Below are 7,500 nucleotides of genomic sequence, written 5' to 3' on the forward strand. Positions count from 1 at the left end.
CTGACCGGGAAGGTGAAGACTCACCCCGCTGAATGCCCGGCCCCGGGCACCCTCCGGCGCCGGGGCCATAACTTCGGGGAGGGAGGTCCGAGCTCCGCGCGGTCGACGGCAGGTGAAAGGGGCCGGTGCGCCGCGGAAGGCGACAGCAGTCCCGTCAGGCTGCACCTCTGCTCGGGCGAACGGCGTCAGGAAAAGGGGAGAGCACTTCCCCACCGATAGCTCCGGAACGCCCGGACCCATTGGCCCGCGGCACCGGTGGCTGCTAGAGGGCCTCCGGCGCCGTCAGCCGGGGTACGTCCCAGGCCGGCCGGACGGCGGGCAGCCGGAGGCAACGGCCTGGAACGGAGCCAGACTTGAGTCGTTCCGTGCCGTGGGCAAAAAGGCAGGGCTGCGGGTCAGCGCAGTTTGGCAAACCTAGCCGCAAGTGCGGGAAGGGCGGAGGAGCACACGGACGCCGCCTTCCCAAACTGAGCCCAAAGTGCCCAGGCATGCCCCCTTGATCTCGCCTAATCAGTGAGCCCAAAATAATTTCAGAGTGTGGAAACCTTATCCAAAAAGGTCGAAAAGAACGGCCAGAGATCAAGTCCGAAAGGGGAAATCAGTAACAAGCAAGCAGAGTAATCATTAACCAAAAAGCGCAAAATTATGTTAAAAGTGTGAAATCATTAACCAAAAACTCGAAAATAATGTCCAGAGACCAAGTCCGAAAGGGCAAATGGTTAACCAGTAAGCAGAGTAATCATTAACCAAAAATCGCAAAAGTAAGTAAAAAGTATGAAATCATTAACCAAAAATCGCAAAAGTAAGTAAAAAGTGTGAAATCATTAACCAAAAACTCGAAAATAATGTGCAGAGACCAAGTCCGAAAGGGCAAATGGTTAACCAGTAAGCAGAGTAATCATTAACCAAAAAGGGCAAAAGTAAGTAAAAAGTATGAAATCATTAACCAAAAAGCACAAAATTAAGTTAAAAGTGTGAAATCATTAACCAAAAAGTCGAAAATAATCTCCAGAGACTAAGTCCGAAAGGGCAAATGGTTAACCAGTAAGCAGAGTAATCATTAACCAAAAATCGCAAAAATATGTTAAAAGTGTGAAATCATTAACCAAAAACTCGAAAATAATGTGCAGAGACTAAGTCCGAAAGGGCAAATGGTTAACCAGTAAGCAGAGTAATCATTAACCAAAAAGGGCAAAAGTAAGTAAAAAGTATGAAATCATTAACCAAAAAGCACAAAATTAAGTTAAAAGTGTGAAATCATTAACCAAAAAGTCGAAAATAATGTCCAGAGACCAAGTCCGAAAGGGCAAATGGTTAACCAGTAAGCAGAGTAATCATTAACCAAAAATCGCAAAAGTAAGTAAAAAGTATGAAATCATTAACCAAAAAGGGCAAAAGTAAGTAAAAAGTATGAAATCATTAACCAAAAATCGCAAAAGTAAGTAAAAAGTATGAAATCATTAACCAAAAATCGCAAAAGTAAGTAAAAAGTATGAAATCATTAACCAAAAAGCACAAAATTAAGTTAAAAGTGTGAAATCATTAACCAAAATGTCGAAAACAATGTCCAGAGACTAAGTCCGAAAGGGCAAATGGTTAACCAGTAAGCAGAGTAATCATTAACCAAAAATCGCAAAAGTAAGTAAAAAGTGTGAAATCATTAACCAAAAACCCGAAAATAATGTCCAGAGACTAAGTCCGAAAGGGCAAATGGTTAACCAGTAAGCAGAGTAATCATTAACCAAAAATCGCAAAAGTAAGTAAAAAGTGTGAAATCATTAACCAAAAACTCGAAAATAATGTCCAGAGACTAAGTCCGAAAGGGCAAATGGTTAACCAGTAAGCAGAGTAATCATTAACCAAAAGGCGCAAAAGTAAGTAAAAAGTATGAAATCAGTAACCAAAAAGCGCAAAAATATGTTAAAAGTGTGAAATCATTAACCAAAAACTCGAAAATAATGTGCAGAGACTAAGTCCGAAAGGGCAAATAATTAACCAGTAAGCAGAGTAATCATTAACCAAAAAGCGCAAAAATATGTTAAAAGTGTGAAATCATTAACCAAAAACTCGAAAATAATGTGCAGAGACTAAGTCCGAAAGGGCAAATAATTAACCAGTAAGCAGAGTAATCATTAACCAAAAAGCGCAAAAATATGTAAAAAGTGTGAAATCAGTAACCAAAAAGCGCAAAAGTAAGTAAAAAGTGTGAAATCATTAACCAAAAACTCGAAAATAATCTCCAGAGACTAAGTCCGAAAGGGCAAATGGTTAACCAGTAAGCAGAGTAATCATTAACCAAAAAGCGCAAAAATATGTTAAAAGTGTGAAATCATTAACCAAAAACTCGAAAATAATGTGCAGAGACTAAGTCCGAAAGGGCAAATAATTAACCAGTAAGCAGAGTAATCATTAACCAAAAAGCGCAAAAATATGTAAAAAGTGTGAAATCAGTAACCAAAAAGCGCAAAAGTAAGTAAAAAGTGTGAAATCATTAACCAAAAACTCGAAAATAATCTCCAGAGACTAAGTCCGAAAGGGCAAATGGTTAACCAGTAAGCAGAGTAATCATTAACCAAAAAGCGCAAAAATATGTTAAAAGTGTGAAATCATTAACCAAAAATCGCAAAAGTAAGTAAAAAGTGTGAAATCATTAACCAAAAAGTCGAAAATAATGTCCAGAGACTAAGTCCGAAAGGGCAAATGGTTAACCAGTAAGCAGAGTAATCATTAACCAAAAATCGCAAAAGTAAGTAAAAAGTGTGAAATCATTAACCAAAAACCCGAAAATAATGTCCAGAGACTAAGTCCGAAAGGGCAAATGGTTAACCAGTAAGCAGAGTAATCATTAACCAAAAATCGCAAAAGTAAGTAAAAAGTGTGAAATCATTAACCAAAAACTCGAAAATAATGTCCAGAGACTAAGTCCGAAAGGGCAAATGGTTAACCAGTAAGCAGAGTAATCATTAACCAAAAGGCGCAAAAGTAAGTAAAAAGTATGAAATCAGTAACCAAAAAGCGCAAAAATATGTTAAAAGTGTGAAATCATTAACCAAAAACTCGAAAATAATGTGCAGAGACTAAGTCCGAAAGGGCAAATAATTAACCAGTAAGCAGAGTAATCATTAACCAAAAAGCGCAAAAATATGTTAAAAGTGTGAAATCATTAACCAAAAACTCGAAAATAATGTCCAGAGACTAAGTCCGAAAGGGCAAATGGTTAACCAGTAAGCAGAGTAATCATTAACCAAAAATCGCAAAAGTAAGTAAAAAGTGTGAAATCATTAACCAAAAAGCACAAAATTAAGTTAAAAGTGTGAAATCATTAACCAAAAAGTCGAAAATAATCTCCAGAGACTAAGTCCGAAAGGGCAAATGGTTAACCAGTAAGCAGAGTAATCATTAACCAAAAAGCGCAAAAATATGTTAAAAGTGTGAAATCATTAACCAAAAACTCGAAAATAATGTCCAGAGACTAAGTCCGAAAGGGCAAATGGTTAACCAGTAAGCAGAGTAATCATTAACCAAAAATCGCAAAAGTAAGTAAAAAGTATGAAATCATTAACCAAAAAGGGCAAAAGTAAGTAAAAAGTATGAAATCATTAACCAAAAATCGCAAAAGTAAGTAAAAAGTATGAAATCATTAACCAAAAATCGCAAAAGTAAGTAAAAAGTATGAAATCATTAACCAAAAAGCACAAAATTAAGTTAAAAGTGTGAAATCATTAACCAAAATGTCGAAAACAATGTCCAGAGACTAAGTCCGAAAGGGCAAATGGTTAACCAGTAAGCAGAGTAATCATTAACCAAAAATCGCAAAAGTAAGTAAAAAGTGTGAAATCATTAACCAAAAACCCGAAAATAATGTCCAGAGACTAAGTCCGAAAGGGCAAATGGTTAACCAGTAAGCAGAGTAATCATTAACCAAAAATCGCAAAAGTAAGTAAAAAGTGTGAAATCATTAACCAAAAACTCGAAAATAATGTCCAGAGACTAAGTCCGAAAGGGCAAATGGTTAACCAGTAAGCAGAGTAATCATTAACCAAAAGGCGCAAAAGTAAGTAAAAAGTATGAAATCAGTAACCAAAAAGCGCAAAAATATGTTAAAAGTGTGAAATCATTAACCAAAAACTCGAAAATAATGTGCAGAGACTAAGTCCGAAAGGGCAAATAATTAACCAGTAAGCAGAGTAATCATTAACCAAAAAGCGCAAAAATATGTTAAAAGTGTGAAATCATTAACCAAAAACTCGAAAATAATGTCCAGAGACTAAGTCCGAAAGGGCAAATGGTTAACCAGTAAGCAGAGTAATCATTAACCAAAAATCGCAAAAGTAAGTAAAAAGTGTGAAATCATTAACCAAAAAGCACAAAATTAAGTTAAAAGTGTGAAATCATTAACCAAAAAGTCGAAAATAATCTCCAGAGACTAAGTCCGAAAGGGCAAATGGTTAACCAGTAAGCAGAGTAATCATTAACCAAAAAGCGCAAAAATATGTTAAAAGTGTGAAATCATTAACCAAAAACTCGAAAATAATGTGCAGAGACTAAGTCCGAAAGGGCAAATAATTAACCAGTAAGCAGAGTAATCATTAACCAAAAAGCGCAAAAATATGTAAAAAGTGTGAAATCAGTAACCAAAAAGCGCAAAAGTAAGTAAAAAGTGTGAAATCATTAACCAAAAACTCGAAAATAATCTCCAGAGACTAAGTCCGAAAGGGCAAATGGTTAACCAGTAAGCAGAGTAATCATTAACCAAAAAGCGCAAAAATATGTTAAAAGTGTGAAATCATTAACCAAAAATCGCAAAAGTAAGTAAAAAGTGTGAAATCATTAACCAAAAAGTCGAAAATAATGTCCAGAGACTAAGTCCGAAAGGGCAAATGGTTAACCAGTAAGCAGAGTAATCATTAACCAAAAATCGCAAAAGTAAGTAAAAAGTGTGAAATCATTAACCAAAAAGTCGAAAATAATGTCCAGAGACTAAGTCCGAAAGGGCAAATGGTTAACCAGTAAGCAGAGTAATCATTAACCAAAAATCGCAAAAGTAAGTAAAAAGTGTGAAATCATTAACCAAAAACCCGAAAATAATGTCCAGAGACTAAGTCCGAAAGGGCAAATGGTTAACCAGTAAGCAGAGTAATCATTAACCAAAAATCGCAAAAGTAAGTAAAAAGTGTGAAATCATTAACCAAAAACTCGAAAATAATGTCCAGAGACTAAGTCCGAAAGGGCAAATGGTTAACCAGTAAGCAGAGTAATCATTAACCAAAAGGCGCAAAAGTAAGTAAAAAGTATGAAATCAGTAACCAAAAAGCGCAAAAATATGTTAAAAGTGTGAAATCATTAACCAAAAACTCGAAAATAATGTGCAGAGACTAAGTCCGAAAGGGCAAATAATTAACCAGTAAGCAGAGTAATCATTAACCAAAAAGCGCAAAAATATGTTAAAAGTGTGAAATCATTAACCAAAAACTCGAAAATAATGTCCAGAGACTAAGTCCGAAAGGGCAAATGGTTAACCAGTAAGCAGAGTAATCATTAACCAAAAATCGCAAAAGTAAGTAAAAAGTGTGAAATCATTAACCAAAAAGCACAAAATTAAGTTAAAAGTGTGAAATCATTAACCAAAAAGTCGAAAATAATCTCCAGAGACTAAGTCCGAAAGGGCAAATGGTTAACCAGTAAGCAGAGTAATCATTAACCAAAAAGCGCAAAAATATGTTAAAAGTGTGAAATCATTAACCAAAAATCGCAAAAGTAAGTAAAAAGTGTGAAATCATTAACCAAAAAGTCGAAAATAATGTCCAGAGACTAAGTCCGAAAGGGCAAATGGTTAACCAGTAAGCAGAGTAATCATTAACCAAAAAGCGCAAAAATATGTTAAAAGTGTGAAATCATTAACCAAAAACTCGAAAATAATGTCCAGAGACTAAGTCCGAAAGGGCAAATGGTTAACCAGTAAGCAGAGTAATCATTAACCAAAAAGGGCAAAAGTAAGTAAAAAGTATGAAATCATTAACCAAAAAGTCGAAAATAATGCCCAGAGACTAAGTCCGAAAGGGCAAATGGTTAACCAGAAAATCCGTCGAATAATGTCCAGAGACTAAGTCCGAAAGGGCAAATGGTTAACCAGTGGAAGGGCGATCAAGCGGAAAAATTTGCCCCGGTTACCCGGGATGGAGTTCCAGAGGTCCGGCCAGAGTTGTCAAATTCGTCCCGCTGATCGGACGCTTGTCATTCGGGTGGCTGGGGGTTGGCGGGGTATCTGCACAGTAGTAGGAGGTGGCAAGTCGGGACTTGGACGTTTATTCCAAGAGTCCACCCGAGCCTCCAGGTCTGCAGAGACCGACCCTAGCTGCCGCCCAACCGACTTTTAAGCCTTTTTCGGATGGGGATTTTTTCCCATTTTCGTCCATTTTTCGGGTTTTCTGTCGGGCTTAATAGGCGGCAGCCTGACCCCCGGCCGAGGCGGGGGGCGCACTCTCCCTTGCGTAAGGGTCCGGATTTGCCCCGGAAAGTGCCCCCGACGGCCTCCCGACCCGGGTGCCTGCAGGGCGGGGGAAAGGGTAGTCCCAGCCGCAGGAAATCATTAACCAAAAGACTTAGCCGTCGGGGCAGAGGCTAAGACCCGGGCTGGTGAAATCATTAACCAAAAGGAATGCACCCTTTTCCGAAAGTGCAGGCCGAAATAAGGCGAGCCTTGGGCCGGGAAGGCCAAAACCCCCAACTCATGGAAGTGTATGGGGTCGGACTCGGCGACTTTCCCGGGCCCCGAGTTGACCTTTCCCCACGGGGGCGGTCAAGTTGCTCCCGCCAAGAGGGCACGTTGCATTTGCTGCCGCTCTAGTCCCCGGGCTAGTTAATCAGTTGCCGTCGGAAGTCCCGATGCCGAAATGAAAAATGGCCGTTGCGGCGATTTGGCGCCTCATTTTCGGAAGGACTACCGGCAGGCAACCCGCCGAATTGACACTTGCGATTCGGGTGGCTGGGGGTTGGCGGGGTACCCGGAGATTTTCGGGAACTCGATTTTCAGAACTTTTGCTGGCAGCGGTTGCACTTGCAAAGTGGCCGAAGAAGTGCTCCCTCAAGGAAGGACCTTCTTTTGAAATAAAAGACCTTCCGAAGAGTGCCTGGAAGTCATTTATGAGCATTTAAGGGTAAATCTGGCGGACTTTCCATGCTCTGTTGCCGGCTCTGAAATATCGCACAGTTGGGTCTAGGCCGGTAGACTGGCTGTGAAAACAGACAAAGTGTTTTGGCGAGCGAGAGAAAACAAGGCCTTGGAACAGATTGGGGGGTGCGGAGGCACACCACACCCACAGGAAAAGAATTAATAAAAAAAAAACCAAAGTCTATGACATGTCTGTTGGTACAGTGAGAAAAGCAAAGAAGGGAGGCTGCGATGGCAGAGCAAAGCCGACCTTCATACAGATATACATGTCAAAGAAAGAAACTATGCCCGCAAAAGACTTGGTGCGAAATAACAAGGCTCCTTGTGAA

Source organism: Heterodontus francisci, unplaced genomic scaffold (assembly GCF_036365525.1).
Source record: "Heterodontus francisci isolate sHetFra1 unplaced genomic scaffold, sHetFra1.hap1 HAP1_SCAFFOLD_1279, whole genome shotgun sequence".
Lineage (NCBI taxonomy): Eukaryota > Metazoa > Chordata > Chondrichthyes > Heterodontiformes > Heterodontidae > Heterodontus > Heterodontus francisci.